Source organism: Stenella coeruleoalba (assembly GCF_951394435.1).
Source record: "Stenella coeruleoalba genome assembly, chromosome: 3".
NCBI classification, from domain to species: Eukaryota; Metazoa; Chordata; class Mammalia; order Artiodactyla; family Delphinidae; genus Stenella; species Stenella coeruleoalba.
In genome coordinates, this window is record NC_137148.1 from 12,109,610 (window position 1) to 12,135,731 (window position 26,122).

The 26,122-nt window shown below is 45.5% G+C and overlaps 1 protein-coding gene across 15 annotated transcripts in view; it reads left to right on the top strand.

Annotated features, from left to right (window-relative positions):
- TRIO (trio Rho guanine nucleotide exchange factor) overlaps window positions 1-26,122 on the top strand; it is a 372,206-nt gene that overhangs the window by 93,740 nt on the left and 252,344 nt on the right. Inside the window, exon 1 of one of the 15 annotated variants that reach the window (XM_079917618.1) lies at window positions 10,954-11,602. The exons of the other annotated variants lie outside the window; for them this stretch is intronic. The gene's annotated coding sequence lies outside the window, so the exon portion shown is untranslated. Of the gene's footprint in view, window positions 1-10,953; window positions 11,603-26,122 lie in introns of those variants that run through there. 15 annotated transcript variants of the gene reach the window in all.

Genomic DNA, 26,122 nt, shown 5'->3' on the forward strand with positions numbered 1-26,122 from the left:
GGATCTTCCCGGACCAGGGCTCGAACCTGTGTCCCCTGCATTAGCAGGTGGATTCTTAACCACTGCGCCACCAGGGAAGCCCCTTCCGTGGCTTTTAAAGTGATTGTAACATTCAGATGAAGTCAGAGATACAGAGTGATATTTACAGTGAGAAAGTGGAGTTTGGGTCAGATTTCTTGAAATAATGGGCATGTCACAGATTCTAACACGAGGAAAATTAGAAAAACGCTCAGCAATTTTGTTTTTGGAGGGGGTGTGGCAGGTGTTGGAGGTGAACCGACTCCCTGCGTGCTGGGAATGGTTTTCTGTGAGCCAGGAGTTTAGGTGTCGTGAAGAAAAGCACTTCAGTGTTTTGTTTGATGCCCATTTGAACCGTTTCATTAATTCGCTCATTACTTTAAATCATAACGTCAGCGGCAGGGTCTTTCCCTATGGTGTGGCGCGGTAGGCAGTAACCTCTGCATGTTGTGACTTTGGTTCCCAGGGTCAGCGCTCTGTCACCACACGTGGACTCATGTGCACCGCGTCCCGTGACTCCCGTGACTCCTGCAGCCTGCGTGGGGGGCGGGACGGAGGCAGGGCCTGTGGGCACTCTGTCTCTCGTTCAGTTTCTAGATGAGGATCTCCATGTGCATATCATTCAGGACCCTAGTAAAGAGACAGTTCAGTGTTCATCCTTTTAATGTAACTTCTTACACTCTTTTTTCATTTAAATAAATAATTCATGAAATGGTCCTTTAAAAGTTGAAGTCTTGCAATACAATTTTGTAAAGAACTTGGGAGCACAACTGCAGTGTTTTCTGTTTGGTCTTGAATGGTGTTGCTTAGAGCTGCGGGGTCCTGGGTTTCAAGTCTCTGGTTTAACCTGTGAAGTCAATTAGCCCCTGTAAACCTCAGTTTTCTCATGCAAGACAGGTAGAAAAACAGGCCCTTTGTCAGATTAGGAGATCTGCCAGCTGATGGTATCAATTCAGTGAATGGTGATGCCGAAGATGGTGATAATGATGCTGTTGTTCGCCTGATCTTCATAAGGATGGGAGGAGGTTACACATAACCTGGAATTGTTGGCCATAGACTTGAGATACACAGCGGAATGCCCAGGGTGTTTTGAATAGTCAATAAAGTAAAAAAAAATATTGATAATTCAACTGTTAAACTGCCAGGAAAAATTCCAGAATATGTAAATGGTATTCTAACAAATTATGCCTATCCATTTGTTTTTGATGGAAAACCTAATGATTATCTTATAACTCTCTATTCTGATTAGCAGTACAGACCTCCTTGCCCCGTGTCCCCCTGCCCTTCTCAGTGCTTGTGTGAGTGTTCTTCAAAATAAAGCTAGTATTTCTCCTCCTATACTTGGTTGAAATGTACAGGATAAGAATTATATGCAGTGACTCAATCTGCAGGGGCAACCTTCATGGTCTCAAAGTTTGGATCCGTGTTGTCTTTGCTGAAAAGAAAGGCACAAGCACAGCAGTGTGGAAGAAATAGAGTTCATTCCCCCTACTCCCCTTCCCGGTCCCCCCAAATCCCTGGAGAGATGGAGATGTCAAGCAGTGAATCAGCACGTCACTGACTCATATTCAATGGGCGCTTGACCGGGAATTGATTTCCCTGTTTAATTCTCCCTGACCCCATGAGGTGCCACCCATTTCTCAGATGGGGACTCTGAGGCCCAAGGCCTCCCAGCTGTAGACCTGAATTCTGATCTGGTTGAGCCAACTCTAAAAACCCACATTGTTTCCACCGTTGTCTGCCTTCACGTTTCGTTGAGGGGGAGGATAGAGGAACATACATGACCGTGAAATTCCTAATGGAAGTACAGATTTCAGTTCAGCGAATGCCGAGGGGTGGATAGAGAGCTGTGTGGGGTCTAAAAGGGGAGCAGTCCCCCCCCACCAATCCCTAGGGAAGGTCCCTTGAAGTTTGAGACTTTGAGACTCTCCTTAAAAGAAGGATTTTGCGGGGGAGGGGATGGTGATAGGAGCAGAAGGAATATTTTTCTGATTTTGAAGTAATTTACACATAATTGATAAATTTGGGAATACCCCAGAGTTCCATCTTCTAGAACGTTCCCTAGGTTTCCCTGTCTCCATAACCGTTCCTTTCTAAACTCCTTGCCTGGCTTTTCTTCCTTTGAAACCTAAGTTTTGCTATTTTACAGGATTTCGTCTTTAGTCTGTGAGTAACAGGTTTTCAAATAGTAATAATAAAAGTTAATAGGAATCATACAGGTTTCTGGAATAAGGCTTTAGAAACTAAATGAAGCTTGAAGTTTATTTGCATTTATGAATGCAACGTGGTTCCATTGGTTTATTCTAACATAAATGATTTCTAAAAATGGGGTCAGCTTTTATCTACTAAATGCAATTCAGTAGGGAGATGCTTTCAAATCATGAGCTTCACAGTGGGGATAAATGAAGAAGAAGGGGTTCTTGGTGGCAGGAAGATGAGGAAGGACTGATGTATTTATGTGAAAATCACTGTAAAATTTTAGCTAAGCTGTTATCCTGAGCCCGTCCCCCCCTCCCCTTTTTATATAACAGCAGATTTTCATTCCCCTCACTCTTTCCCTTGCTGTGAACAGTTGCATTTAAGCATTATCAGCATTAAAAACATATTTGGGAGGAGAGCCAAGCCAAGCATCTGTGAAGCAGCCAGACGTTTTTCAAAACCCTTTCAGCTGCAAGCAGTGGGCGTGTGTACCACGTCCTTTGACACAGGAGGCAAGGCAGGCTGCGGGCCTCCTTTGGGGCGGGGTGTGTGGGCTTCTTCTCTAGGCTTTCGGGAGACGGGGAGAGAGAAAGACTACCTGTGTTTCACTGAAGGTGGAAAGTTCTAAGTCATAGAAGACAAGACCCCAGTTATCAATATCTGATAAAATTCTGCAAGTCTACTAACTGGTTTGAATTTTAGAGGATCTTAAACTTGGATTTTTCTCTCTACGCCACCTCCCTCCCCTTTCATATAGTCAAGATGGGATTTCTTCATTAAAGCTGTTGGCAAAATCTATTTTGGATATAATATGATAAAAACTTGAAATTTACATTATTTTCTCCTAAACTGTGAAACAGAAGTTTGTAAGAGTAGTTCTGGGGTCCCTAGAGCTTGAGTGATTAAAGTACTGGTGGTAGTGTTTTAGGGAAATAGCAGTGCATTTCATTTCAGTACATTGAAAGAAACAAAAATGTCACTTTGATTCTCTTTTTTTTTATTGTTTATCATTGTTAAATCGAGGCTTTTTTTTTTTTTCCTACTGAGCTTATTTTTGGTGAAGACTGCTACAACAGTTTGAGGGCTTCATTCAAAGAAGAATATTTTCCAAAGACCTCTCTTTCATATTAACTTAAAAATATAGGCCTTGGGCTTCCCTGGTGGCGCAGTGGTTGAGAGTCCGCCTGCCGATGCAGGGGACATGGGTTCATGCCCTGGTCCGGGAAGATCCCACATGCTGCGGAGCGACTAGGCCTGTGAGCCATGGCCGCTGAGCCTGCGCGTCCGGAGCCTGTGCTCCGCAACGGGAGAGGCCACAACAGTGAGAGGCCCGCGTACCGCAAAAAAAAAAAAAAAAAAAAAAAAAAAAATATAGGCCTTGTTTTGGGCCAATCTCATATACATTTAATTTATAATTAATGATGTATAATTATCCTTTGAACATCATAAATTTGCCTTATATCATAATAGGGAATTAAATGATACTGATTTAGGGAAACCAGGTAGAAATTATGAAGTAGGCAGATTTTGGGATGTTTTACTAATCATTTAGTATGATTATAAAATCTGTACATAGTAACACAAGTACTCAGCTAGAATGATCTTTATCAGATGCCTTGCGAGCAGTCTGAGAGGGAGTAGGTAGGACCAGCTGTTGGTCCTGACTTTAGACTATGTGCTTTTAAAAAAAAGTTTTTAGAACCTTTTATTTAATTGAAACTCGATTCCTATTATAGGCTGATTTTTATATTGTTGGATATAGAGAACTTTTCAGTTCTAAAACTGATTTTTTAGCGTTCTTTGCATTCTCTTTTATGATTTTAAATAACACAATTTGAAGAGTGCAAAGCAGTAACAACTAAGACATGTATTTGATCATTTTATTTCTTGTTTCTTCTCTTAGCTCAGACACTGTAATTTTATTTGCTTCTACGTTAGCACGTTAGGGTGCGCTCGTTCTATGAGTAGTGAAGCCTCTTGATGCCACATGTGGGACAAATTATATTCCATGCAAGTTTGGAATATTTTTTGTAGCAGTGTAATATATTTGAGCACTATAATTTTCACTAAAAAATTAAATTATAATTATATAATTAAAAGTAAACTACATCATCCCAACAGCCTTCCGAATAACAGCAACCAGCCACAGGCCTTATGGTGCTTAGCATGTGCCAGGCATTGGCCTGAACTCCTGACTTGTGTTAACTATGACCCACACTACTGCGCTACAAGGGGGACGTACCGTTTAACAGATGTGGAAACTGAGGTACAGAGAAGTTAAGTGACTTATCCAAGGCCACACAGCTCCCCAGTGGCAAAGCCAGGCTTGGAATCCAAATCGTGCTCTTAACCACCTGTTTATTGTTCTACTCCACATTTTCAGCTGACGGATGGCAAGTTCTTTTCTCCATTACGTTAACATGGCCTTACAACATGAGTGTATGTATCTGTGTATGCAGTAAAGATACAGTAAATCACTATCTTTTCTCATCCTTTGTATCTTACATAGACTGTGTGGTTAACCGAGAACACATAGGAGGCCAATCCTATGTAAATCTGAAGTCTGGTCAATTTTTATGATTAATAATACGATTAAAATTGGTATGGTTTTTCCTTTGGGGAGTCCTCACAAGAGGAAAATAAAGTGTTGTCTGCCAGGCATAGAGGAGTTTCTGATTCTGTATCCACACTCTCTCACAAATGAATATTAGGAGGAAAACCTAATAATGTGGGACCTTTTTATCTACTCTGTGATTGCTCTGTCAGCAAACCCTTAAGTTCTCACCGTCCCCTGCCTTGTGGGAGAATAAACCAGCGATGGCAAACACAGCGCCACCCTCTCCACTTGGGAAGGTGAATTACAGGTGCGCTTTGAGTCACCTCGTCCGTTGAGTTCCAGCCGAGGGGACTTTGAGGACAGACACGCAGGGACGAGCAGGGGGAGTCCCCTCCCTCGGCTGCACCCGCGAGTGCACAGGTGTGGGGTGGACACCGTCTCCCCTCCTCGGGGGGAGGAGCATGGGGCAGGGTGTGCCCAGTGAAGAGACCCGGGCGCTCTGACCCCTGAGCTGTGGCTCGAACTCTCAGGCTTCTCTGCTTCCTGTAGCGTTTGGGCGTTTGCGCTCTTGTCCCTGCCGCGGCCGTCACTCTCCTTTCCTCTTCGTTCACATTTACCCTCATTCCTCAACGTTCAACCTGTGTTTTCTTCTTTAAAAAAAGTTTAACTTTGGGAATTCCCTCGCGGTCCAGGGCTTCCACCACTGGGGGCCCGGGTTCGATCCCTGGTCGGGGAACTAACATCCTGCAAGCCACGCTGTGTGGTCAAAAAAAAAAAAAAGTTTCACTTTGATTCGAGGCTATATTCCTCAATGCTAGTAAACTTCCTCCTACCCCCATTAAGTTGTTCTTAGTTTCCAGAGTCCTTGGTTGGTTTTTCTTTGTTTGTAGCACTTGATTGAAAAGAGTTTCCATGTACCTACTATAATGGCCAGTTTCATTATGGGAATCTCTTGAATTAGAAAATTTTGGGAATGATATAGCACTTCGGATAGAGATGATAATGACAAAACAGTGTCTTATAATAAATGTAATTTCTGGGTTTAAAAAAAACTATTCAGCAGGAGGCTATAAGCCAAACTAGTTTTTTCCCCCCAGCATTTACTTTTCTCGTACATTTAGAAGGAAAACATATGTCATGAAAATAATTACGTGCATTAAAAGACCGTATTGACTGTCTTTTGTGTGCTGGCAGGATTTTTTCCCTTATTTGTGTACATTCTTCGTTAGTTTTTATCTTGTGTGATTAGTTTTTGGTATAGGCATGCCAGTAGCCTAGAGCCTCCTAATTCATCAAACAGAGGATATTTCTAAAAAAAAAATAGCAAAGGCTTTGTCTGAGCTTCCCATTGCTGTTCCACAAACTAGCTAGTCCCCCATCACCACCTATGTGCAGCAGGGCTGCTCCAGGGAGGGGTGACTCACATCCTGCGCGGGGCCTGCTTGGCTGCACTGCTCACTCACTGCTTGTCAGAGGGGAGTTCATTTAGCATTTTATGCTTCAGGTCCATTGGTTAAAATGAAGAAATTAAAACACCATGGAAAAATTTTGAGGCCTTTGGATAGAGCACTTTTAACACAGGGCTTGATGTTTCTTTCATGTAAGTAGATCCTAATACCTTAAAAAATATAACCTATTTTTCATAAGGATGATTATTTTGCATTTGAAGTTGCCAGTTTGGGGAATGCATCCTGAAGTTGTGATTGCCTTTTTAATTGACAGCATTGGGCGTAGAAGTGCGTAGGATTTCTGTCTTTGGTTCAGCTGTGTCTGCTGTAAGTGGGGCCAGTGCCGTAGAAAAGTCTGAGTTTCGTCTCTGACGTGGGAGAGGACATGGGAATTGATGCTTTCTTTCACGGCTCTCAGAGATGTTTGAGTTTTCACAGTAGAATATGTAGAATACTCACAAGCAACCTATGGCCAACTTTTCTGAATTGGTTATTTGTATTCTAGAATATGCTTTCCTATAGAATTGATACTTAGTGACTAGGCTTTCAGGCCACCTCCTAGAAATCAAACTACCCTGTGATATCGCTGAACTATCGTTTTAAGAATATTAGAAGAATAAGCAGGGACCATTAAAATAGATTTGAAGTTCTGATGGGCCAGTGGGATCGCAGCCACATTGGCTCCTCGCTGAAGCCCATGTAGCAGGAAGCAGCACGCTTGGCGGTGGCCTGGGAGCTCCGTGCTCTGTTCCTTGTCGTCAGCTTAGGGAGTAGCGATTCCTGGTGCACCCTGGCAGGTCACTCAGGAATGGGTCCGGCTCTTATAGCAGGTTGCAGTCACCAGAGCTGGCAGCGCAGAGAGAATGAGGTTCGGGGCGTGTGCGTGCCAGCCTGAAGTTGAGTATTTTAACGTTGAGTGCTACATGTTCAAGATTCCCTGCAGCAGACCCTAAAATATTGACATAAAGTTTGTAAAAGCTAGTGCATCTTTTGGGTCAGTGACAAGGAGCATTTGCTGTGACACAGTGTCTCTAATATAGTTCCTGTGGAACTGTTCTCAGCGTTCACCATTCTCAACTTTTAATATCCACGTGCCATCCTGTGGTCGATCCACTTGTCCATGGTGTTTAAATTTGGTTATTGTGAAAGCTCGTTTGCACCTGTTGAAAATGCTGGCATAATTTCTACATTAGTAAACCCCAGAAATCTGAGCCCTTCTTTTGCTGATGCTTCTTAGTTCAGCTAGAACAGTGGACGGTTTCAAATGGCTCAGTCTTTCTCGGCAACAACGAAGTTTCTGATTCGGGGGAGTGCTTGCAGTCAGTCCCTACACCCCGCCCTCCACTTTTGAATTAAGAAAAGAAGGGCTTAGATTATTTTTGAGGCAGCTGCTAACAAAAATCGTGTTTTCTTAAGAGCTGTGCTTGTCGTTGTGTAATGATGGTGTATGTTGGCCCAGGCTGGGAACAGTTCTACTGGAATGAATGGGCGATGCCTTGGAGTAGAAGAGCTTCCCTGTGTGGATCTGCGGCCTTTGCAACAGACCGTTTCTGCGCCTGGAGCTGATTGTAAGGCCGTCTCCGCCTGTGCACACAGAGGCCATTGAGAAGAACACGTGGGCAAAGGGTGTGCAGGGCTGGGGGTTGCTTGGTGCTCCAGGATCCAGGATGACTGCCGGCCTGTGCTTTTCTTGTCACCACTGCCAGCCAGGGCTTTGACCTCCTGAAGCCCAACTTGCCAGATGATTCCCATTCTAATTAAATGATACAGCCTATGGAATCGGCTCTTTTTTTTTTTTTTTTTTTTCCATTGTGGTGGGTGCATGGGCTTCTCATTGCGGTGGCTTCTGTTGTTGCGGAGCATGGGCCCTAGGCGCGCCAGCTCAGTAGTTGTGGCACGTGGGCTCAGTAGTTGTGGCACGTGGGCTCAGTAGTTGTGGCGCATGGGCTTTGTTGCTCCGCGGCATGTGGGATCTTCCCGGACCAGGGATCCAATCCGTGTCCCCTGCATTGGCAGGCGTATTCTTAATCACTGCGCCACCAGGGAAGTCCTTTGCCAGTATTTTTAAATGACAAGTCTGTCCATAAAATCTCATTGCCACTTTAACTTGAACTGTCGGGACATGGGATGGAACAAACAGGGATGGGCTGGCTTTGCCTCACGTGCCTCCACCTCTTGCTAGCTTCTCAGGTAGGCCCATAGCTGTCAATTCTCTTCTGGGTTTTAGGATGGGGATGCTCTGGGTATTAAGGGTCCAGACCAGTTTAACCCAAAATATCACTCTTTCATCCAACTCCAAACTCTCATCTTCCCCAGTTTAGCCTGCCACCTCCTGTTTCTGCAGAGCAGCCAAAGGGAAGGGGCTGTTGGTTTATTCTTCAGCTCTCCTCTCTCCCGTCCCCCCTCCACTCATCCCCAACACTCCCCTCCACGTGACAGCTAGGGACAGGGGAAGGAAAAGGGTGACATCTGTTGGCTGTTACTATCACCTTGATTTTGCGGTACGCGGGCCTCTCACTGTCGTGGCCTCTCCCGTTGCGGAGCACAGGCTCCGGACGCGCAGGCTCAGCGGCCATGGCTCACGGGCCCAGCCGCTCCACGGCATGTGGGATCTTCCCGGACCGGGGCACGAACCCGCGTCCCCTGTATCGGCAGGAGGACTCTCAATCACTGCGCCACCAGGGAAGCCTTATCACCTTGATTTTGCCTTTGCATCTGTCTCTCTTTTCGTCAGAGACATTCCCTCCCAGCCTCCGAGAATGTCCCCAAGTGCTGGCGAGGCACACTCCAGGTGACCTTTTGCAGCTCCCCGCCAGAGTCTCCCCTGGAGGTGCACCCTGCTCCGTCCCCCTCTGCTGAGACCCTCACCCCACTCCTGGCCTCTCCTTGGTCCCTCTGCCCACAACAGTAGGATGTGTGTCCCCCCAAACTGAAAGGGGCGGGCTGCAGAGTCTGCTGCCCTCTCTCCTTCCCCCACCTCAGCCTGCTGAGCAGGGGGCTGGCGCCAGGAAACCCCACAGAGATGCGCCTTCGGCCTGGCATCAGAACGCATGGGCTCTTCCCCCTTCTGCCCTTGGCTTCAGGCCTGAGCCAAGTTCATGAAAATGGGAAGGTCCTGTTACTGTCACCGTTGGGGATTTGGACTTCGCTGCTGTAATCCCTTGTTTTGATGTATGGGTATAAACCTCAGAATTATAGGGAAGATCAGTCTGAATTATGGAAAAATTTAATAATGTGCAATTTATTTACAAATGTAGTGATACACAGCTTTACATGAACAGTTTTGCTAATTTGTGTATCCCGTTACGGTAAAAAAAAAAAAAAAGTCTTTAAAGGAATTCGTTCTTATAGTTTAACTCAGAAATTGAAGTTACATTGAAGAAATTCTTAATCATTTGAACCTTGTTTTGGAAAGTGCACTAATTTTGTGGTAGGTTTCTTATAGGACACACATGCATACACACACATATGCAGTGTAGATTTGTAATGTAGGAGTTTTCATTGTAGTAATGAAAATGAATCTTGATTTTGTTTGAAGACTTGACAGTCCGTGCTGAGAGAGCATACGAAAGTTCATGAGTTAGACTCTGTAAACTTAGACGTCTTAGTAAAAAAGATGGACTACTTGCCGCCTTTTTGTCTTGCTTGCTTTTAACTTTTGAGTGTGGGAAATTTAAATGCATCTTCTACTTTGTAGTGTATTAGGAAATCATAGGGTTAGAAGTCAGTAATAAGTACACCAAGTTAAGATGATAAAGGAGATTTTGAAGGAATCATGCATTTATGTTATAGCCTCCCCGCCACCCCTTTAATTAGAAAGAACTAGAATGTCCTTCCTTAGGCTTTAGGTAACTGAAATCCTGTGTCATACCCTTTTGTTAAGACAGCTGCTGTTGAAGTGTGTTGAATGTATTTTAGTAGCATTGACGGCCACTTCTAAGTGACATTGAGTAGATCAGGAAAGTAAAATACATTGATTTGAACCATTCATTACTTTGATAGTTAATTTTATGTTAATGGGTAGATTGACTATAGAGGAGATATTGGAGCCAGGGCTCCAGGCAGTGTCCTTGCACCCCGTGCTGTGCTGTAGGGGGCCGACAGAGGAGCCCCAGGTCCTGCCTGAACAGAGGGAGCTTGTGCTGTGCCTCCGCCCCTTGAGGGTGAGCCCCTCATTAGCGCTACCCAGGATGGGTGGCTGCCCGGACCACTGGGCACCTCTCCTCCAGTCTTCTTCGTGGTCAGGAACTGCCGTTTTAGGCTCTGATTTGGAACAGATGAGCGTCTTCAGAGCTGACACTGGCTGGACACTATTGGTGCTCAATACTGTGCTGACTTTTCCTTTAATGCTCTGCGTACGTCTGCACATGAGAAATTCTTATCCTCATTTGATAGAAGGTAACCCTGGTGCTCTAAGGAGTTTATTAACCTGCAGATGGTACTTCGGGGGTTTGAGTCCAAGCCTGAGTGTTCATCACCTCTGAAGGTGATGATTTCTCCCGCTACTCTGAGCCCCCTGAAAAATCTGCCAAGTGCCTGGCACAGGTGCTGGGCTCAACACAGGTGAGCAAGACACAGTCCCCAGGTGGGGACTAGACAGGGCGGCCTGGACCTGCTAAGAACCTCGAGGTCCACAGAGGGGCAGGCTGGCTGTAGGTAGTTGACCTGTGTGTTGTTTCTCAGAGGCAGACACGTGGCTTCTCCATTGAAGAAAGCAGTGGGAATGTGTAAGGGAGCCTTGATGGTAAAGCAGATTGGAAGTGGAGAGGATGACAGTTATTTGTGATTTATTGCTATCTGGGCTCTAGAGCCATCCTAAATGCAGGGTGAGAGATGGTGTTGTTCTGAAGCTCATGACGGTCAGACATTGGTTAGACTTTCCTGTTTCCTGCGCCCATCACTTCCAGCTGAAAAGGGAGGGGGTCAGGTGGGCACCCTCCTCATTACTTCGGCTTGAAAAACAGCTGAACTTTCTGGGCTTTAGACGAGGGAGATTACTGAGGAAAATGTGTCCTGTGGTTCAGGCTTCATTTGGCCCTTTGTGTGTTTAATTTGCATGTGTCGAGGTCAGGCAGCTGGACAGACCTCTCGGCACAGATACTTTGTCACCAAGGCCGGAGGTGAGGTTAGTGCGACCGTAAAGGGCAGGCGTGTTTGCTTACAGGACGCATTTTGTGAGCAGAGTTCTCGGTAACGTCATTCTGAGCTGACTCCTGGCCTGTCCGTTTAACAGAATTGTTTTAAAATGAGCAGAGCGGTTCTGGACCTGGTGACAACCTGCCTGGGGGCTTGTTGGGGGACGTGCACGGACGGGCTTAGCTTTGTGACACCCAGAGCAGCTCCATCTTACGGCGAGAACGCGGAGACCGGGTATAAATCGGTAAATACGCCACTTTGCCCGGGATGGGGAGCTGAAGGCAGTCTGGAATAAGAACAAATGTTTTGCCGATTTCTTACCTAGTTTATTTAAAAAAAACTATTTTTTTCCCTTTCCAATTTTAGGAATTACCCTGTTAAGACACAGTGTGCTTCAGAAGGCACAGAGAAGTGATAAATATGAATTTGTTGGTGAAACTAAGCTGCTTGATTTTTATCATCTTGGGGGCATGTTTTATTTTCGACACAAAGGAGAAAGAAGGGAGATTTTTGCCAACGGAAACCGTAGCCTCCTCTAGCCCAGCTCTGTGTGCTGCTTAAACTAGCGAGCGGTGCTTCTCCCGCAGTTCATCTCTGCACAAAGGGGATGATGTAATCTTTTTCACTGCCGGCCACGTGGCCAGCATGCCGTCACTGTCTTCACGCGGATACCTCTGCGCTGCCCAGACGACTGTGCATTTGAAATGAAATTGCGTTCCTCTCTCAGTGTCTTGCTCCTCTCACCAAGGCTGGCCTTCACCCGCGTATACATGCGTGTGCCTTCGCGCACCTGGATGGCGTGTGTGACTTTATTGCAGAAAAATGACCAGAGTAGCATGTTGTAGAGAGCGGAGCCGGCTGTGTGCATGCATTTAAGATTGGGGGAGGGGACTGTTGCCATTAGCAACCACTTGCCTGTTTATTAGGAGGGTGAAATGCACAAAGCTCGGGCTTCCCCTTCCTTCCACTGCTTTCTCCTGAGCTCTGACAGCAGCTCACCTGAGCCTGTACAGCCCAGAGGCCATGCTGCAAGCAGCCTCATGTACATGGAAGCACATCCTTTCCAACTGAACGCATCCTACCACGTGTGCTGCCTTTCGGTTGCCCTTCCTCCGTGGGCGTCACTCCATCCTGTTGATTTAGGGCAGTGACCGCTGCCGTGGACTGCGCCCTTGTTTGTTCAGCTCTGGGTTAAGCAGTTTCCCTGCATGTGCTCATTAGGTTCTGCTAACAACTTCGGAAACACAATTACAGAGGAAACTGCAGCCGGTGGCAGGGGTGGGGAGCTTTGCTGCACAGAAGACAGGCAGGCTGGGGGGCACCTTGCATTTCACCTCTGCTTATTTTTTCCCTGAAGGAAAGATTAGGTTCAGAACTTTCCTCCTCACGCCGCCCTGGTGGTTCTCTTGCCAGTTGTGAAGAGTCCGTGGGAGGGTGAGCCCCTGCCCACTGGGGCGTAGTGACCCCAGGACAGCTTTGCTTCTTTGGGCCTGGCATTCTGCGTAATGTGATTTTGGTGGTTAGGTGCAGCTGCCTGGAATACTTCAGCAACTATAAGATGTCCTTGATTTGGGGGCCCTCACGCCTCTGGGGACCTTATTGTTAAAGCTGTCTCAGTACTAATTTTGATCAGCATTTATGGGCTGCACATAAGGTAACAACAGAGCACCTTAATCCCAGATTCCGCAAGTGCCTTATTTGGAGAATTTGGAGCCCGAGTAGATGGGAGCTGGAGAGGAGCGCGTGCCCGCCTGCCTGCCACGCACACCGTTTCCCCGTCTGCGTGGCCACTGGCCACCGTGTGGCCTTGCTGCGCCACAGGCTGGGATGGCCTGGCTCTCTTCCCCTGGTGGTGCAGCTCAGGACTGGGGAGTGGGGAGCTGGGGTATCCTGTCTTTTTATTTATCGAGCTGATGTTTGCAGAGCACCACTGCCGGGCAGTTTTTGGTGCTTTACGTGCCTCCCCTCACCGAGTCCCCGCAGTGTCCCTGGGAGGTGGGGACTGTCCCTGTGGTGGATGGCTGGGGCCTGGAATCCATCTGCAGAGGGAAGCAGAGGGGTCCGGGGGGTGCCTAATTAATGGACGAAGCAGGTGCCGACAGAAGCCCTGGGATCAGGGAGAGATGATTCGAGAAAAGACTGTGCCTGTTTCTTCTCTAAAATCAGGAGGGAGAGAAGGTAGCAGTAGGGGCATTTGGATGCAGAAGGGAAGAAACGTGAGCTTGTATCTTAAAACCTTGCTCTTCTTGGCGAAATAAGAGGTGACTGCCTGGTGAAAGGGTGCGCCGAGGTCGAGGATTAGAGGAGACCAGGGGTAGGGGTTGGGGGACAGCAGTCATGGCAGCTCAGGTGCCCCAGCGGCTGGCAGCTCATCACCGCTGTATGGTCACCTGGTAAACAGTTTCATTTATGGGGGTGACCAGCCTGTGAGACGACAGTAAAGTCTAATAAGCACGAGATTCTGAAGGAGCCAACCTTCAAGAGCTGTTCTTCCCAAGCTGTTGTGATTTTAGCCTTAACCAGATCCTGCAAAATAAGACATTGAAATAAAAATACCAGTTTGGCTTTGTTTGTACTTACTTACAAAGGAAAGGGTCACGTTCTCACTGTATACTCAGTCGTGTAGTTTCGTGTCTTGTTCGGGATTTCGTGTCATTAAACATTAAGCATCTTCTGTGCAAGGCTCAGTGGGCCGTCCCTCCGATTTCTTGTCTGTCGACAGATCCGATCGCTTTTCCTTCACGATCGCTCTTCCTCCGGCCCTTCCTCACTGTCCATCCCACCGGCCTGACCCAGAGCCTGGCCTCTGTCCACGCCACCCGCCCTCAGGCCCCCCCCCTCCTTGACTTAAGCATATGTGCTGCTCTGCACCCGCTGAGGGCCAGGCCTGTCATTGTCCTGCACAGGATGCCAGAGTGGCAGGCGAGCTCCGAGAGGCTGACCTCGCTTCCTCAGGCAGCCTCACCTGCGTCACTGAGGGACGCACGTCTGTTCTTGATGCGGGGCCTGGTCCAAGGGGCACCTGTGCTCTCTGTTGCCACCTCCGGAAGAAGGGACAAAAGATGACAGAAGAGCCCAGGAAACGATTTTTTAAAAATATTTATTTATGGGCTTCCCTGGTGGTGCAGTGGTTGAGAGTCCGCCTGCCAATGCAGGGGACGCGGATTCGTGCCCTGGTCCGGGAAGATCCCACATGCCGCGGAGCGGCTGGGCCCGTGAGCCATGGCCGCTGAGCCTGCGTGTCCGGAGCCTGTGCTCCACAACGGGAGAGGCCACAACAGTGAGAGGCCCGCGTACCGCAAAAAAAAAAAAAAAAAAAAAAAAATTATTTATTTATTTGGCTGCTCTGGGTCCTATAGTTGCGGCATGCGGGATCTTTAGTTGCGGCATATGGGATCTTGTTCCCTGACCGGGGATCAAACCCGGGCCCCCTGCAGTGGGAACGCGGAGTCTTAAGCCACTGGACCACCAGGGAAGTACCCCCCAGGAAATGATTAAGCCATTGCTTGAACGTTCCTTAAAACCGACCTTTCCAGATCTGAAGTACGCCCCTTAGACTGGGCTGCCTGTGTGTGAACCCAGCATTTTATTAAAATTTAATAAAACCCAGGTTTTATTTTATTTTGTTTGTGAACCAGAAGGCGCGGTTCTTGCCGTCCTGCCAGGAGAGCGGAGGGACGAGGTCCTGCCTCTGGGCAGGTGTGCAGCCTTCCCCACTTCTGCCAAGCTTGTGGGGAGGGGAGGAGGCCCAGCGGAGGGCGGCTGGCCCCCAGGCAGACTCCAGGCAGGACTGGCCTGCACACCCGGGGCTCCTGGACTCAGGGTCCAGCTGTGCACACGGCCACCATTTCACCCACTGGAAGAGCCTGGCCTGAAGTTACAGGTAGCCATGTAACTTCAGGGAAGTTTGCTCAAGGAAGCACCCTCTGTATCAGCATGATTTTTAGTCCCTGATGCAGATTATCCCAGTCAGATCACTGTCTAGCGGTAGTTAAGAGGAACTTGGCTGAAGAAAAGGAAATGCTGATTCCAGGGCCGACGGGAGCTCTTTGTTCACCACAGGGTGTGTGTGCATCAGGATCTCCTGAGTGTGGGAAGAAAATAGCAAAAGCTTTTGAAAGATATTTATGTATAGCTTATTATTTTCAAATTTATATTTGGGGGTATACAATAGACTGGTACAATAGTACACTTAAACATAATTGGGGACATGTAGTAAAATTCTTTGGTGATGGAATTCTTCAGCAAAAGCATTTGAAGAACATTGCTTTAGGGCAGTGGATCTCACAGTGCGCCTCCAGGATCCCGTGGGCTCCTCAGGGACTTTTCAGGGGATCTGTGAGTTAAAGCTGTTTCCACAATAGGCCAATAGAGTCTGAGCGTTTCCTCACTCTCACTCTTTCCAGAGTGTATAGTGATGTTTCCCAGTGGCTGCCTGGCACCTAACATTACAGCAGATTAAAGGCAGAAGCAGATGTGAGAATCTCGATGTTCTACCAAGCATACATTAAAGCCAGTCTCAAAAGTGTAAAACACTGCCAGCCTTCTTCCTGGTAGATTTTGGAAATACAGAGTTTTAAATAGAAAGTCTTACTTTCTATGACACATAAAAGTCTTACTTACTTTAACATGTAATAGATTTATTATCATTATTTTCCTTTTTAAAAAAATATATATATATAATTTTTTTTTTTTTTTTGGCTGTGCTGTGTGGCATGTGGGATCTTATCCCGATGACTAGGGATTGAACCCCATGCCCCCCTGCAGTGGGAGCGCAGAGTCTTAACCAGTGGACCGCCAGGGAAGTCCCTTTCATTACTTTTCAAGAAATTAATCTTTAAAATTTTTTCTCAGGGCTTCCCTGGTGGCGCAGTGGTTGAGAGTCCGCCTGCCGATGCAGGGAACGCGGGTTCGTGCCCCGGTCCGGGAGGATCCCACATGCCGCAGAGCGGCTGGGCCCGTGAACCATGGCCGCTGAGCCTGTGCGTCCGGAGCCTGTGCTCCGGAACGGGAGAGGCCACAGCAGCGAGAGGCCCGTGTACCGCAAAAAAAAAAAAATTTTTTTTTCTCAGTTTTAGGTTTTAACATAGATATTCGATGTCTAGATATTATGTGGCTGGACTGTGACAGGCAGAACCCACAGAAACCAAAGCTCTCTGAGATCCTCAGTGGTTTTTAAGCGTGCAGAAGGGTCTTGCCACCAAGCCTTTGAGATCTGCTTGCTGTGTTAGAGGTCTGGTAGGCTGGTCTGGGCCGTGCAGTCCAGCAAAATGCCCACAGGAGGAGCCTGGGGAGGAGGGCCTGGCAGGCGGGAGGGCAGGAAGGCGAGGACCGCTTTGTGCCTTTGCCTGGCCCTGTCGCCCCTGGGAGCGGCAGCAAGGTCTGTGCTTTTGGCCTCCACTCCTCCTCCCCAGTTCTGCTCCAGCCTCTACGCCAGTAGCACAGATGGGTTACTGTGTGTGTTAAATAGGCTTCTGTTGGAATCCCTGAGACCCTAAGACCAACCTGTGGCATTATTGCTGTGGGAAAATCCATTCCTGAAATCCAGTAATGGCGGACTTGCTAACTGAGTTTTGGAACACAGGCTGTTTGGCGGTTAGTGACCGAGTTTCTGTGCAGGTCTCCGCAGCAGTTCCTTTTTGGCAATTACTCTTAAGGAATCTTTTTTTTTTTTCTTTGCGGTATGCGGGCCTCTCACTGTTGTGGCCTCTCCCGTTGCGGAGCACAGGCTCTGGACGGACCCGCAGGCTCAGCGACCATGGCTCACGGGCCCAGCCGCTCCACGGCATGTGGGATCTTCCTGGACCGGAGCACAAACCCGCATCCCCTTCATCGGCAGGCGGACTGTCAACCACTGTGCCACCAGGGAAGCCCTCTTAAGGAATCTTAAATAGGAGGAACTATTAGGGGAATTCAGTTGAGATAGAGATAGAAAGGGAAACACCTGGGGTATCCTGTTCTTTCGGTCTCAAACTTTCTGGACAAAATGTAAAAATCTAATTTACTGTTCTGTTAGCTCAGAGAGGTTAGAACCTAAAAATAATTTCAAACTAATCTCTTGTCCAGTAACATGCTTGTTTTTGTTTCCTTGTTCAACTCATTTTGGTAAAAGGTACCAAATGGTTGCATCCTTAAAAAAATACTCGGGCTCATCTGACAGACAGTACACGCTTTAGAGAAGATGTGGAGTCCAGCCATTTGGGAAAACATTTGGCATCACCTCATAAACGCTGACCCAGCAGTTTCTCCCCTAGCCGATCCCTCTGCCTGGAGATGCTCTGAAAGTGTGTTCTGGGATACGTGGACACGGCAGTTCAGGCAGCATCATTTATAATAGCAAAAATGGGAGACAAAGCAAATGACCATGAACAAGAGTGCAGGAATAAGTTCATGGTGTAGTCACAGAATGGAGCATTAAACCAAGCTCAGGGTGCAGATTAACGCAGATGAGCCATCCAAACCGGATCAAGTGACAAGAGAACGCGTGTAGTAGGATTACTTTCGTATTAAGTCCAAAGACAAGTAAAAGAAGCAATATATCATGTAGCAGTAGATTCATAAATGGCAAAACTCTAAAGAAAAGCAAGGGAATGTTTATCCTAAATGCCAGCACAGTGGTATGTCCAGAGCCAGGAGGTGGTACCATCAGGCTAGGGCGTGGGGAAGACTTCTAAGGAATTAGGGTTCTGGTTCCTAAACGGGATGGTGGTTTCAAATATATACACGTAACACACATACACACCTTCATGCAGACCAGCCTGACATTCTCTTCTAAGTCTGGGGCCTGTTTTTGCCTGGGCTTTTCATTTTAGTAGCTGAAAGAATTAGAAAAATTGATTAAAAACCCTTTTTGTTTTACAGTGCAGTGAATAATCGAATATTTAAAGCCATCAGGGCTCTTGGAAGTTATCTCCTATAATAGCACCCACTGCTCTTCCTGTTTTGAGGTTTCGAGGTGGTACCTTTGGAGAGTTGACTGATGTCATGCTGTGAGCTTCCATAGAACCATCTGGGCTTGCTTTTGCAAAGAATGAAAGGAAACTTAGTGTGGGTTTTCATCACTTTAAAAACTTATTTTCGAATGGGTTTGCCTTCACCACAGTGGGCCGAGGGGGTGGCAGCCTCGGACAGTGGACACATGAAGGCCAGCAGCTTTTGGGTCACAGTTAGCTGTTCATTGCAGTGCTTCTCATGTGTCTGGGCAGAGTGGGAAGATCCTGTTTTTTCTTGATCATCTATTAAAACGAGAGATGATTGTGTATTAAAAAGAGAGACCGAAGGTGGAAGATGAGGTTGGAGCGTGGTCTGTGCTTTCTGGCCTCGGGTCTGAGCCACGTAGCTTCACAGGGGTAGAGAGCGACTGGATTCTCACTCCAGTGGACAGGCTTCTGACAGTAGAGGGATGTGAACTGGAAAGACGTTGGAAAGGGAGCACTTTTTCAGTTATTAAGGTGTTTATTGTCACCATTTTAGTTAGAGGAGGTGATAGCTCCCCCCAAAATTTGTTCATTTCGTGTGACTTTTGGGCTCATCTGTTTTTATTTATTATTATATTCTGATTCGCCCCTTTCTACAGTAGGACAGGTTGAGCAGGACCCTGAGAAGGCCCAGGGGCAAGCGGGGTGCCCCTGGGTTGGGGGAGTGTGACCAAGGGGTCAGGATAAGCTGCAGTCTCTTAGGCAGAAGAATATTCTGACTTTTGAACTGCCTTATAGTTCCTTAAATTACTTATAGTCAGTCCCAGGAGAAGGAAATTGCCAAAGTTAATTGTTGATTTTAAAAAATAAGTTTTTTTTTGGTGTGTGTGGCTTTTGACAATAACTGCATGTGACACATCTCCTTATAGAATGCAGTAATTTCAGGTAAATGGGCAAGATTTCCCCAAACCCATTTACTTAAAAGCACTTAGCAAATGTGTATGTCTGAGAATAAGCTGCTTTCTCAGAGGTCAGTGGTAATAGTAGTTAGCGTTCTAGGTGCTGTTAGTCCTGTGAGTGGTATCGTTGGGATCCTCATCTGACCCATTTCACAGATAAGGAGTCACGGGTGCAGAAAGACTCAGTGGCCTCCGTGCTCTCCCTGCTGGGAAGTGCAGACTGGGCAGCCAGGTTCCAGCCCCGACTCCTCACTAAACACATTAGTCCCTCGGCAGAAAGTTCCGTGTTGAGTCGTGGCACCGTGGCTTTCAGGTGATATCCATCAGTGTAACGTGGGGGAGAGGGGTGGTGAAGGGTAGCTTTTATACACTCCTCCTGAACTGTCCTCCGCACCTCTCGGGTCTGCGCCATCTCTACCTTGGAAGGAAGTTGTCTGTAACCCTGTGCTGGCCCTGAGCACCTGGGCAGCAGGTGCGCTGAGGTCTCGGTGCAGTCCTGAGCAGGTCCTGCAGGTGCGGGTTGGGGAGTGAGTGAGTACGCACCCCTTCATTTAACTGTCCTTGCTGCATTGCTCTGTGCCTTTCTATACGTCCATTTGCATTTCTTTACTAATTGTGAAAAAATGTTCTCTGGGCCTCCCAGTAGAGAGATCGGTATCTATCTATCTCTCTCTTGTTTCCTCGCTGTCAGGGACTTAGCAGTTAGAGGCTTGGAGAAAGGAAAGCAGATTGCCCAGCCTGCATGGCCTACAGCTTTGAGTCTCAGCCCACTTAGATGGGGTACTGCCGGGCACGTCTAAGGAAGTCATCTTTCCGGAGAGCTTGCCTCCCCCCACCCCTCCCTCAGTTATTTATTGCGGACCCTACAGCAAGCAGGAAGAGGCCCCATGGCTCACGGTTGCGCGGCCCGGCCCCAGTGCGGGCCCAGGACACGTGTCTTCTCGCCCCTTACATGGCAGCAGTTTCCCAGGTGGGATGATGAGTTTTACGGTCACGCAGTTGGAACTTCTTCCTGTTTTGTGAGAGTCTCAGCCCCGCCGGAGCACTTCTGAGCCGGGGCTGGCACCCACTTACTGAGCTCAGAGTGAATCAAAGGGGAGATGCTGCTACACGTGGGCTGGCACCTCCTCAAGTTCACGGGGTCTCCAGCAGTGATTCCCTCTGAGCAGGCTTCCCTGCGCTCCCTCCCAGAGGGTTTAGCCCCTCCCTGGAACTTCGGTCCTCTGTACCTTGGGAATTGCATCTTTTTCTCATTATCAATGAATATGCATAAGAATCCCAAGTGAGAGAGTCGATCCACATTAAATCCATTTTTATGTCAAAATTTGTTTTCCCATCAGTATATCTGAAATTATTTGGCTTAATAAACATATTTTAACAAGAATTTAAAAAACATACTTTTGTAGGTATGCAGAAGGGAATTTGATGTGAAGAGGTAGCAGGAGAGGTGGTTAGAGAATTGAAATGAATCTCTTTTTCTTTTTTTACATTACCAGATGCATTAGTTTTCTCAGCTTCCTTTGTAGTTTCTTAAATTTCTTATTAGGAATTCAGTAGGAAGGCTAATAATAGGGACCTATTTATTAGAATTTCTTTTCCCTGCTTGGAAATGAGGGTAACTCAGGACAGCAGTACCTGAGTTAACATGAATGAAAAAGTTGCTTTAACCTTAAAAGCCAGTGAGTCCTAAAGGCTTTGGCTGCCCTCCTGGTGTAATCTCGATACAGGTGCCATTATCTGTGACCAGAGTCGGGCTGGCCTTTCTCCCGAGGGGCTGTAGGACACCTGTTGAACCATCAAATCTTGTTATGCTAAATAGAAGGATCGGGAAGAAAACTTCCAACTTAACCATAGGTTGCATTTGGAATTCAGCCTTAAACAAGTTACAAACACCACTTTTTTTTTTTTTTTTTTTTTTTTTTTCCGGTACGCGGGCCTCCCCCGTTGCAGAGCACAGGCTCCGGACGCGCAGGCTCAGTGGCCATGGCTCACGGGCCCAGCCGCTCTGCGGCATGTGGGATCTTCCCGGACCGGGGCACGAACCCGTGTCCCCTGCATCGGCAAGTGGACTCTCAACCACTGCGCCACCAGGGAAGCCCTCCCCTCCCTCTTGAGCCTCCCTCCCTATCCCACATTTCTAGGTCATCGCAAAGCACCGAGCTGATCTCCCTGTGCTATGCGGCTGCTTCCTACTATCTATCTATTTTACATTCAGTAGTGTATACATGTATCATTTTGTTTCCTTTCTTTTTTTTAGATTCCATATATATGTGTTAGCATATGGTATTTGTTTTTCTCTTTCTTACTTACTTCACTCTGTATGACAGACTCTAGGTCCATCTACCTCACTACAAATAACTCAATTTCGTTTCTTTGTATGGCTGAGTAATATTCCATTGTATATATATGTGCCACATCTTCTTTATCCATTCATCTGTCGAGGGACATCTAGGTTGGTTCCATGTCCTGGCTATTGTAAATAGAGCTGCAATGAACATTGTGGTACATGACTCCTTTTGAATTATGATTTTCTCAGGGTACATGCCCAGTAGTGGGATTGCTGGGTCGTATGGTAGTTCTATTTTTAGTTTTTTAAGAAACTCCATACTGTTCTCCATAGAGGCTGTACCAATTTACATTCCCACCAACAGTGCAAGAGGGTTCCCTTTTCTCCATACCCTCTCCAGCATTTATTGTTTATAGATTTTTTGATAGTGGCCATTCTGACCAATGTGAGGTGATACCTCATTGTAGTTTTGATTTGCATTTCTCTAATAATTAGTGATGTTGAGCATCTTTTCATGTGCTTCTCGGCCACCTGTATGTCTTCTTTGGTGAAATGTCTATTTAGGTCTTCCACCCACTTTTTAATTGAATTGTTTGTTTTCTTGATAATGAGCTCCATGAGCTGTTTGTATATTTTGGAGATTAATCCTTTGTCTGTTGTTTCATTCGCAAAAATTTTCTCCCATTCTGAGGGTTGTCTTTTCATCTTGCTTATGGTTTCCTTTGCTGTGCAAAAGCTTTGAAGTTTAATTAGGTCCCGTTTGTTTTTGTTTTTATTTCCATTTCTCTAGGAGGTAGGTCAGAAAGATCTTGCTGTGGTTTATGTCAAAGAGTGTTTTTTCCTATGTTTTCCTCTAAGAGTTTTATAGTGTCTGGGCCTGCATTTAGGTCTTTAATCCATTTTGAGTTTATTTTTTTGTATGGTGTTAGGTAGTGTTCTAATTTCATTCTTTTACATGTAGCTGTCCAGTTTTCCCAGCACCACTTATTGAAGAGGCCGTCTTTTCTCCACTGTATGTTCTTGCCTCCTTTGTCATAAATTAGGTGACCGTATGTGCGTGGGTTTATCTCTGGGCTTTCTATTGTGTACCATACTGTCTTGATTACTGTAGCTGTGTACTATAGTTTGAAGTCTGGGAGCCTGATTCCTCCAGCTCCGTTTTTCTTTATCAAGATTGCTTCTATTCCGGGTCTTTTATGTTTCCATACGAATTGTAAAATTTTTTGTTCGAATTCTGTGAAGAATGCCTTTTGTAATTTGATAGGGATTGCATTGAATCTGTAGATTGCTTTGGGTAGTATAGTCATTTTCACAATATTGATTCTTCCAATCCAAGAACATGGTATATCTCTCCATCTGTTTGTGTCATCTTTGACTTTTTTCATCAGTGTTTTATAGTTTTCTGAGTACAAGTCTTTCACCTCCTTAGGCAGGTTTATTCCTAGGTATTTTATTCTTTTTGTTGCAGTGGTAAATGGGAGTGTTTCCTTAATTTCTCTTGCTGATTTTTCATTGTTGGTGTATAGGAATGCCAGAGATTTCTGTGCATTAATTTTCTATCCTGCAGCCTTACCAAATTCACTGATTACTTCTAGTAGTTTTCTGGTGGCATCATTAGGATTTTCTATGTATAGTATCATGTCATCTGCAAACAGTGACAGTTTTACTTCTTCTTTTCCAATTTGGATTCCTTTTATTTCTTTTTCTTCTCTGATTGCCATGGCTAGGACTTCCAAAACTATGTTGAAAAAGAGTGGCGAGAGTGGACATCCTTGTCTTGTTCCTGATCTTAGTGGAAATGCTTTCAGTTTTTTATCATTGAGTATGATGTTTGCTATAGGTTTGTCGTATATGGCCTTTATTATGTTGGGGTAGGTTCCCTCTATGTCCATTTTCTGGGGAGTTTTTATCATAAATGGGTGTTGATTTTTGTCAAAAGCTTTTTTTGCATCTATTGAGATGATCATATGGTTTTTATTCCTTAATTAGTTAATATGATGTATCACATTGATTGATTTGTATATATTAAATAATCCTTGCATCCCTGGGATAAATCCCACTTGATCATGGTGTATGATCCTTTTAATATGTTGTTGGATTCTGTTTGCTAGTATTTTGTTCAAGATTTTTGCATCTGTGTTCATCAGTGATGCTGGTCTATAATTTTCCTTTTTTGTGATATCTTTTTCTGGTTTTGGTATCAGGGTGATGGTGGCTTTGTAGAATGAATTTGGTAGTATTCCTCCCTCTGCAGTTTTTTGCAAGAGTTTGAGAAGGATGGGTGTTAGCTCTTTTTTCTAAGTGTTTGATCCAATTCACCTGTGAGGCCATCTGGTCCTGGAGTTCTGTTTGTTGGAAGATTTTAATTACGGTTTCATTTTCATTACTTGTGATGGGTCTGTTTGTATTTTCTAATTCCTCCTGGTTCAGTCTTGGAAAAGACCTTTTCAAGAATTTGTCCACTTCTTTGTGGTTGTCCATTTTATTGGCATATAGTTGTTTGTAGTAGTCTCTTATAACCCTTTGTATTTCTGTGGTGTCAGTTGTGACTTCTCCTTTTTCATTTCTAATTTTATTGACTTGGGTCCTCTCCCTTTTTTTCTTGGTGAGTCTGGCTAAGAGTTTATCAGTTTTTTTGTCTTCTCCAAGAACCAGCTTTTAGTTTTATTGATCTTTGCCGTTGTTTTCTTCGTTTCTATTTCATTTATTTCTGCTCTGATCTGTATTTCTTTCCTTCTATTGACTTTGGGTTTTCTTTGTTCTTTCTCTAGTTGTTGTACATGTAGTGTTAGGTTGTTTATTTGAGGTTTTTCTTGTTTCTTGAGGTGAGATTGAATTGCTGTAAACTTCCCTGTTAGAACTGCTTTTGCTGCATCCCATATGTTTTGGCTCTTTGCGTTTTCGTTGTCATGTATTTCTATGTATTTTTTTTATTTCTTCTTTGATTTCTTCAGTGATCTCTTGGTTATATAGTAATGCACTGTTTAGCCTCCACGTATTTATGGTTTTTACAGTTTTTTTCCTGTAATTGATTTCCAGTGTCATAACGTTGTGGTCAGAAAAGATGCTTGATATGATTTCAATTTTCTTAAGTTTTCCAAGGCTTGATTTGTGACCCAAGATGTTATCTATCCTGGAGAATGTTCCGTGCGTACTTGAGCAGAAAGTTTATTCTGCCACTTTCAGGTGGAGTGTTCTATAAATATCAGTTAAATCTTATCTGGGCTATTGTGTCATTTAAAGCTTGTGTTTCCTTATTTATTTTCTGTTTGGATGATCTGTCCATTGGTGTAAGTGGGGTATTAAAGCCCCCTACTATTATTGTGTTACTGTCGATTTTCCCTTTCATGGTTCTTAGCATTTGCCTTAAGTAGTGAGGTGCTCCTATGTTGGCTGCATAAACATTTATAATTGTTATATCTTCTTCTTGGATTCATCCCTTGATCGTTATGTAGTATCCCTCCTTATCTCTTATAATAGTCTCTATTTTAAAGTCTATTTTATCTGATATGAGTATTGCTACTCCAAGTTTCTTTTGATTTCCATTTGTATGGAATATCTTTTTCCATCCCTTCACTTTCAGTCTGTACGTGGGTCTCTTATAGACAGCATATATATATGTCTTGTTTTTGTATCCATTCAGCCAGTCTGTGTCTTTTGGTTGGGGCATTTAATCCATTTACATTCAAGGTTATTATTGATATGTATGTTCCTCTTACCATTTTCTTAATTGTTTTGGGTTTTTAAAAATTTTTTATTTATCTATCTATCTATTTATTTATATATTTATGGCTGTGTTGGGTCTTCGTTTCTGTGCGAGGGCTTTCTCCAGTTGTGGCGAGCGGGGGCCACTCTCCATCGCGGTGCGCGGGCCTCTCACTGTCCCGGCCTCTCCCGTTGTGGAGCACAGGCTCCAGGCGCGCAGGCTCAGTAGTTGTGGCTCACGGGCTTAGTTGCTCCGCAGCATGTGGAATCTTCCCAGACCAGGACTCGAACCTGTGTCCCCTGCATTTGCAGGCAGATTCCCAACCACTGCACCACCAGGGGAGCCCCTTGGGTTTGTTTTTGTGGTCTTTTTCTTGTGTTTCCTACCTTGAGAAGTTTCTTTAGCATTTGTTGTAAAGCTGGTTTGGTGGTGCTGAATTCTCTTAGCTTTTGTTTGTATGAAAACCTTTTGATTTCTCCGTCAAATCTTAGTGAGATCCTTGCCAGGTAGAGTAATCTTGGTTGTACGTTTTTCTCTTTCATCACTTTAAGTATATCCTGCCACTCTGTTCTGGCTTGCAGAGTTTCTGCTGAAAAATCGGCTGATAACCTTATGGGGATTCCTTTGTGTGTTATTTTTTGTTTTTTTTCTTCGCTGCCTTTAGTATTATTTCTTAGAATGTAATTTTTGTTAGTTTGATTAATAGGTGTCTTGGTGTGTTCTCCTAGGGTTTATCCAGCACGGGACTCTCTGTGCCTCCTGGACTTGGGTGACTATTTCCTTTCCCTGTTAGGGAAGTTTTCAACTATAATCTCTTCAAATACTTTCTCAGACCCTTTCTTTTTCTCTTCTTCTTCTGGGACCCCTATAATTCGAATGTTGGTGCGTTTAGTGT